An 8,848-nucleotide genomic window follows, 5' to 3' on the forward strand; every position below is an offset into this window, starting at 1 on the left:
CATGGAATTTTCCTTTATTTGGAGTTTCGGACACTTGAATGATTCAAATGTGAGGTGGATAAGGTTTCAAATATATTGTTCTAATGGTTGAATACTCGGAGTAGAATTGGTCTCAAGTAGAATTGAAAGAGTAGAATTGAACTCAAAAAAATTCTTCTCTATTCAGATATTTAGACATTGGTATGAATCAAATACGAGGTGAATGAGATTCCGAATGGAGTAGAACTGATCTTACTCAAGAAATTCTTCTCTATCGAGTACAGATTTCGCTCAGAATTGTCTCCAATGTCATCCTCATCTCAACCACTGCACAAACACACTATTCAATAAACCTTCGACACCTTATCAACCACAAAAATGCAAGTTCCTGGCGGGGCAAAGGTCACCGATAACCCCAAAGCTAAAACTCTCCGTAAGTCGAGCCCGGGTTAATCGTGAGATTAGCGCGAAGCGCAGTACTCACGCTGGACCGTTAAAGAAGTTGGAATTGCTTCGCGCCGCACGCTTCTGAATGTTTGCAGCTACCGACGTCGTTCTCGGCGGATGATACCCAGCAGGACAGTTTTTAATCACCGTAAGTGGATCTACATAGAGTTCGCAATTACCAGGGCACACTCCTGGCATGGGCCCCTTGTGTATCAACCCACCAGGGGTGGATCCACCGCGGCAGAACCTAGCCAGGCTCGAATGTTTTCCCCATTTCGTCCCTCTGTGAAAACACACCGCCACCACCAATCTCTCTCTCTGTCTCTCTCTCCCCTCTCCCGCCGCTCTCTCCCCTCAATCGCGTCATTCTATCTACGATCCTTCTTCGAGAGTTTGTGTTAGTGCTCGCTCGCTTTTTCCGTCTCTTCGCGTTTTTCTTCCACGGTAACGCTCCTTCGACGATCAACAGAGGAGTAGCCATCTTGGACGCGCGCGAAATTGTAGGTTAGGATCAAGTTTTTTCCTTGGAAAAGTATCGATCTAACGGAAGATCCGTTCGATGGAGTATCGTCGCGTCGATCGATACTGTTGTTATTTATTCGATGACATCGGGATCGCAGGGTTCAAATGATATAACGAGACTGATAAAAATAGGTCTATACGCGATTTAATGCAAGCGATGCGTACAGTGAAAAAATGTGTGGTTAGGAAAAAAAAAACGATACACGATAGAAACAAAAGAGATCACGTCGAGTGTCCTCTGGCGGCATGCGGCCCAACCATGTTCGAGAGCTTACGTCAGCCTACGTTTCCAATAGATACGCGGACAATTTCTATTTCGATGTTTGAAATCGATGTAAGTAATTTATCTCTACCTTCTTTAAGGTACCGGGAGTGGGGGAGGATGGGAGGGAGGGGGAGCAAGTATTAAAAGTTTTTTGGGTATATTTTCTTTTACACCAGAATTCGTGTATTTATACAGGGTGTACCAAAAATGTTGTAACACATTGAAAGGGGTGGTTCGGGAGGCGATTTGAAACAACTTTTTCCTTAGCGAAAATGTTGTCCGAGGCTTCGTTAAGGAGATATTAACGGAAAACGACGACCAATCAGAGCGCGCATATACCGTTGGAGTGGCCGCGGTAGCGTATGAGCGCGATCGCCTAGCGCGTAGCCACGCCCACTGCTGGCGCTCCATCGGCACACTCGCGCTCTGATTGGTCAGTGTTTTCCGTTAATATCTCCTCAACGAAGCCTCGGACAACATTTTTGCTAAGGGAAAAGTTGTTTCAAATCACCTCCACTCTGTACATACAGGGTGTCCCAAAATTGGTGGAGGTCATTGAAGGAGGTAGGTCGGGAGGTGATTTGAAACAACTTTTTCCTTAGCGAAAATGTTGTCCGAGGCTTCGTTGAGGAGATATTAGCGGAAAACCCCGACCAATCAGCGAGCGCTCCATTGGCATACTCGCGCTCTGATTGGTCCGGAGTTTTTCGTTAATATCTCCTTAACGAAGTCGCGTAAAACATTTTCGCTAAAGAAAAAGTTGTTTCAAGTCACCTTCCGAACCACCTCTTTCAATGTGTTACAACATTTTTCGGACACCCTGTATTCTTGAGGTTTAACAAAAATTAACGAATTTTTCTTTCGTTAAAAAAAAAAAAAAAGAAAAAAGAAAAAAGTGATGAAAAGTATTCAACACTCGGGCAACCCCCGATTCGGTTTTTTCTTTTCTCTGGATATCGTGAAAAAGTAAGATTCCGAGAGCACTTTCCGAAGCGGAACTCTCGATTAATTTGGGAAATTGCACCGAAATTTCGATCGCTAACTTAGCGCAAACTCGGAATAGGGAAGCATCGACAGGAAATCGCGAACAGGTTTCTGGTCAGAGGCTAAAGTGGCCAGACGGTTAATGAGACCTGTCTAAGCGATTTATTCGTCAGGCTCGATGGCATCGGCCCGATGCATCTCTTAATCAAGATTTCGACTGCAGAGCCATGCGTTTCTGATCTCTCCCCCACTCTCCCGAAACTTATTTGGCTAATTGAAGAAAGCGACCCTGTGGCGACTGAGAGTGTCGCAGTTCCCGTTCGTTGTAATTTCATTAGGGGATGTCTGATTCGACGTTCTTGATCGATTATTGATCCCTGTTGGGTTGGTCTTTGAGGCTGGATAAGGTATTTTCCTAAAGTGGATAGTTGCTTGTCTTAAAAAAAATCGTAAGACTCTTAATAGTGAATATTTTGGGTTGATAATTATTTTCCGTGTGGACCTCATGGAATTCTACGGAAAATGTATAGAAAGTTTTCTCCTGAAGCGAAGATCCAATTTTTTAAAAATGAAAGAATGATTCTTTTAAAAATTCTCAAGGGGGTTGCTCCATCGATTTTGATCATAATCTAAAATTGTCTATAAAAATTATTTTTCAATCTCTCGGTCAAAATGAAACATTTTTTGTTATATGTCATGTAGGCGTAACTTCTATCGTTTACAAGAAAAAAAAGATAATAAAAATTCAACGATACGTCGACAAAAATAAAAATTAAGATATCTCAAAAAATATCTGTTTCTCGAAAAAATTCATGCGTCAACAATTTCATATCTCGTCGAGATGTACAACTCTTGTTTAAAGCATTTTTCCGATGGACCGCTTTTTATCCCATTATTATTCCAGTATCGCTATTTAATCACAAATATAAAAACTACCTAACCTTCAAAAATTCGTAGCTCTCTTACTAACGAACGTTTATAATAATTTATTATAATATAATCAAACCTCTTGCAAGTCCAACAAATTTTGTAATTCGTAGAATCGTATGAATGAAAAGGATTCGGTAGAAGAGTAGAAAAGTTTACAGTACCTTTAAAAAAAATCCTAACCTATACTGTCCCTGGACCGCGAAATCAGTTGTCGGAGATGGAGTGGAGCGGCCTTAGGGTAGAACAGGTCCTGTACGAGAAATCCTTGGTTAACTGGTCCAGAAGGAGGAAATCACGACCAGTCACAATCGCAGGGTTAATCGAACGAGTAAATACAATGCGAACCCGGTGCTCCTACCGCTCCGGAATCCCTAATGTTAGGTCCATAAGCTCCTGGCTCTGCTTGACAAAATATTTACGGCTACCCCTTCGAAAATGTTCGCCCTTCGTTAACGGAGGAAGATCTCTAAAAATATCGATAATAAAGTAGAACTTGTATTTTATAAATATATACTAGTAAAAAAAAAACAGAGTTGCGAAAGTTGGTACCTTAACGTGGCAAAATGGCGGGAAAATATTTCAGTTTGAAGCGGAGTCGTTATTAATTGTATGGGAAGTCGCAGAATTAATTTTTACATTTAATAATTGTCAAGCACGCTTGTATTTTGTTATATAAACAATAATAAGCAAAATTGTAATGGCTAGCAGGTTGGGACTTAGGTTATCTATATACGGGGTGGTTATAGGTTATCTACAGGGTGTCCCAAAAATGATGGAGATCATTGAAAGGGGTGGTTCGGGAGGTGATTTGAAACAACTTTTTCCTTAGCGAAAATGTTGTCCAAGGCTTCGTTGAGGAGATATTAACGGAAAACACTGACCAATCAGAGCGCGAGCATGCCGATGGAGCGTTCGCGGTAGCGTATGAGCGCGGCCGCCTAGCGCGTAGCCTACGCTCCATCGGCATACTCGCGCTCTGATTGGTCGGGGAGCGCGGCCGCCTCGCGCTCTGATTGGTCAGTGTTTTCCGTCAATATCTTCTCAACGAAGCCTCGTACAACATTTTTGTAAAGGAAAAAGTTGTTTCAAATCACCTTCCGAACCACCTCTTTCAATGTGTTACTACATTTTCCGGACACCCTGTATATTCCCATGAAATAATATACACGTTTATTCCCCATAATTTTTCGTTTATAATTCGTTTTACAGTGTTATAATGTAAAGGTATAATATCGAGAATCTATGAATTTAGCAATTTCCACTTCCACTTCATTTTACTTCCTAACCTTCGTGGATGTAAGGTACTATCTCCATAAAAACCATCGCAGAAGGTAATTTTCATCAGCGTCGAGTCGAAAGTTCTAACCACCAGGGAAAGTTACCCTGTTCGATCCGTCGGTGGTTCTCACCAGAGGTTACTTTCATCCCTAATTCGCTGTATAATATTCATTTCGAAGTATTCGGTCATCATTTGGAACCTCGCACTTCTAAATTTATATGTATTATTTTGATTTTATTCGTTAATTAAATTTTAAACAATCTCGAATACTTTGGACAGTCGCGGTGAATTCGAAATCTTTGAAATCCCTCTACTAAGTTCAACTTTATAATTTGTAAAATAATATTAACGAAAAGAATTGATCGGAAGGTTAGAACAAATTATTTGTTAACAATCTTTCTTGATCACGTTATTCGAAATGTTAGTAAACAGTAAAACTATGAATATAAAATAGTTTGCAAGTGTACCTGATAATTATCAGTAATAAAGATTAATTTTCTCTCTTCGAATTCAATTATTTATCATTCTAATTTCAAACAGAAACATCGAACCGCCATTTAGCCACGTTAAGATACCAACCTTGATATTCTAACTCAGTTTTAAGATCATTCATTAATATAAAAACTTACAATGTTAATCTTTTGAATTTTCTCATTTTAAATTTCCCGCCAAAATTACACTCGCAGCATAACACCAGTTGGCTGCAGTTGCTTGTTATTAGAGGCGTCGTGCAGCTTTGTGCTGATCGAGAAAACTTTTTCGAGGGTAATTTTGATTCTCTGGCAGGTAAAAACAGGTAATTTGTTTGTAATCTGTACGATATTATTCAGATAGTTGCTTTCTAACGCTGCAACTCACGCAGAAGCTGGGACAACACTAATAATTCGTGTTTGGCCACGGACCAAACCCCAAAGAGACCGTAGCATGTGTGCCGTTGTTTGCTAAACGGACGACGGCGTGAATTAGGGAGGCTACGGCGTTAATGTTAAATAAATACGCCGCGCCTAAATAAAATCCAACGAGCCGACAGATGTCCGCCCCGTTTTGGATAAATATTTAAGCCTCGCTTCATACGCTCCGTTGCTTTCACGCTTCCATCCCTGTATAGTTCTTCAAAACTTCCCTTCGTCGCTCACTTGTGGCTTGGGGAATGCATTCTGAGCTGTTCATGCTAAATTCATTAGCATCTATTCGTGAAGAAGAATCAAATGACTCTTAATCTCCCAAAATTTCCATCATTTGCATGCAAAGTAGTCCCATCGTATCGCTGGGAGTGCTTTGTTACTCAGTTGTAGGATATCAGACATGTGCAATTAATTCTGAGCATAGAACGTAACCTATTAGCATTTATTTGTGAAGGAAAGTCAGATGACTTTTGATCATTTGTGATTTCCATTATTTGTAAGCGAAGAAGTTTATCGTAGCACTAAAACTGCTTAACTTTTTTAAGCTTTGTTCAACTTTGGACACAAGTGAGAAAAGAAACAATAATCGTCAATTGTTTAGCCATACATTCCAATTCTTGGAATTCTATGTATACAATATCCAGTGGAATAGGAAATAGGTGTATCGTAAGGCTTGAATACTTTAATTCAAGTCATTCATCACATAAATGTTTTGACTTTTTTAAACCTTGTTAATCATATTAGACACAGGTGAAAGCAGAAACAATAATTATCGTTTGTTTAGTGTATTCTGAATTTTATGTGTACAATGTCCAGTGGAATAACAAATGGATATAACTTAAGGGTCAAATACTTAAATTTCTTCAGATTTTATCAAACCGTAGAGCCTAGAGGAAGAAGAAACATTTATTACAAACTATTAATCCTCTCCAATTGGCTATTTTCTATTTGAATTCCATTTGTTACTCTTTTAGAAATTAATTGTATTAATCTACAGTTTGGAGTAAATTAAGTATCATAGCCAAATAAGAAAGGACATTTTGCCTTTGTGCAAATGGTTTTCATCTTATTTAACATATTTTCCTGAGAGTATTAATTGTAATTTGGCTAATAGCAACCAAGTATGGGATATATATGTCCTACAAGGTCAGGAAGGTTAAACATATTTTTGTAGATCGCTTTCATCACAGAATGAAATGGCCAAGGCCATTTATTATAGTGCTGTGAATACCTCAACTACTTCAAACTTTATCAAGCCATAAGAAGCAACAGTGATTATAAATTGTTTAGCAAATTCTTGGAATTCTCTTCTGTGACAGAGTTAATCCAATTGAAGTAGTAAAGGTTGTTTATGGTAAGGTTACGAATACTTGAACTTTTTCCAACTTTATCAAACCATAGAGCTTTAGTTAAGGAAGAAACAATGACTGCAAAGTATTAGTCTAATTTTTGGAATCCTCTGTCACTTATAATTAAATAATGAGCACAGTTTATTATGGTTGAACATTATTGAAGTGTGTAGTTTGACCGATAGAGGATCCAGTGAATGTTCAACAGTGTAGAATATTGAAGATGGTTTATGATAGTGCTACGAATACTTCAATTTCTTCAAATATTATTGAAGTATGCAGTCTGAGTGAAAGAAGAACCAGTGATTCTAAATCATGAATCAAATGGTGGGAATTTTCTTTCATGGCCACAATATTCAACAGTGTAACGAAGATAGTTCACCATAGTGCCACGAATACTTCAACTTCTTCAAACCTAATCAACCTGCATGGTTCGAGTGAAAGAAGAACCAGTGACTGCGTACCATTATCTAAATCTTTCTAATCCTCCTTTGTTGACAACGTCAAATAGAACTCAACAAAGAAAGGTGGACCAAGAAATGAATTATTTATTACGTCATTACACAAATGGTATCAATTATTCCAAGAGAATTCTCCTGACTGGAAATACATGACTTATCGTCATTCCTAACGAATCCACGTCTGCAATTCATGATGTAATCACGATTCGATCAACGTAACCGTGCTCGTCGACGATCAGAGGAAAAAAAACTTGGACAAGAGTCACCGTAAGGACGACCCACGGGCAAAAAGGAAGAGCGACGAGCCGTGGAAGCTCGTCGAGGTAGCTCGTCGAGGTCCCTCCGGCTCGTCAGAGCGCAATGGCGGCTGCGGGGCGGGGCGGGGGGTGGTGGGGCTGGGGGTGGTGTAGAGGCAATGCTCGTAATTGGCTCTAGTTGGCCAAATGAAATATTTAACGAATAAAATAAACGGAAAGCGGCGGTGACCTGCATGTTAAAGTAGCGGATTTATTTGCTCTACCGTTTATCTGACCAGCAAACCCACCCTCGACCCCCCCTCCCCCTCCCCCTCCCCCCTGGTGTCCCTACCGTCGTCTCGCTCCCTCTGTCCCTCCTCTCCCGCCCCCCACCGTCATCCCACGTTCGTTTCTCGACGTGTGTGTATGTGTGTGCACGCAGGGGGTGGGAGGGAGGGATATTCCACCCCTAGATTTTCCAGGGGCGGCTCCGTAGGACGCGGGGCTGAGTGGCAGCCAGCCGTGAAAGAGGGGGTAAAAGGGGGTGGACTCGGTTGAGGCCGGAAGGGAGGACGACCGGGGACACCATGATGAACGTGATTGCCCTTTCCGGACGGCAAACACCGCTATCGGATTTTTATCAGTCGTCCCCCGCTGAACGGGACGCTGTTCGAGGAAATTCCAACAGAAATTCGACAAACGTCGAAAACACTCGAGGCGGTCTTTCTCTCGTACCCCTCGATTAATCGATCGGTGATTTTACATGAACCAACCAACCAATCCCCCCCACCCCACCCCACCCCCGCCCCTTCACGCCCTACCCCCCCTCGTACCTGGAGTGTTTGCTGACAAACAGAGATGTTGTTTGGAATTTACGGGTTCGTACGACGTTTTTAAGATTCTTTTTTTGTTTTGTTTTGTTTTTTGTTTTTTTTTTTTTTTTTTTTTTTTTTTTCTATCGTGAAACGATGATTGCACGACGATCGTGTATGGTGATTGTGCATTGACGGTTGTATACGACGACTGCGTACGACGACATTGCGCAAGGATCGCGTATAAAAATCGGAAGTCAAGTCGGAGTTTCGCTCGGGTCTATTGCGCGCCCCTTAAATTTCACTCGTTTGTAGTTCCTTGAATTCCCGCTAAGGTAGACAGCGAGACACCGTGAAGACTGTATAAGGAGATCCAACTCCGTACGAGTGTTACTAGAAAACTGTTATCAAAATCCCGAGCTTCAAGTTATGAATATTTCGTCCACTCGCGGCGCAAGTTAGCACAGACTACGATATATATGGTAGACATTTGTGCATTTATGGAGACTACTTTATGGTGAAAAATGCTGCGACGCGATGAATTGGGTGGGCAGTAACGTAATAAATATGTATGATGGCCTCTGTGCATTTATCGTAGAGATATTTGTGCATTTATGGAGACTACTGTATGAGTGAAAAATGCTGCGAGGCGATGAAATGATTGGGTAGTAACGGAATA

General features: G+C 40.9%; 1 protein-coding gene and 1 long non-coding RNA gene across 3 annotated transcripts in view; one reads left to right on the forward strand and one right to left on the reverse strand.

Moving 5' to 3' along the window:
- LOC128896708 (uncharacterized) overlaps nucleotides 1-3,722 on the reverse strand; it is a 24,938-nt gene extending 21,216 nt beyond the window's left edge. The window contains exon 1 of the long non-coding RNA XR_008462079.1: nucleotides 3,289-3,722. This is a non-coding gene — a long non-coding RNA (uncharacterized LOC128896708). The remainder of the gene's footprint in view (nucleotides 1-3,288) is intronic.
- Nucleotides 1-8,848, forward strand: part of LOC128896692 (paired mesoderm homeobox protein 2A-like) — a 22,171-nt gene that overhangs the window by 11,228 nt on the left and 2,095 nt on the right. The window lies entirely within an intron of this gene.

Source organism: Hylaeus anthracinus, unplaced genomic scaffold (assembly GCF_026225885.1).
Source record: "Hylaeus anthracinus isolate JK02 unplaced genomic scaffold, UHH_iyHylAnth1.0_haploid 11978, whole genome shotgun sequence".
NCBI lineage: Eukaryota > Metazoa > Arthropoda > Insecta > Hymenoptera > Colletidae > Hylaeus > Hylaeus anthracinus.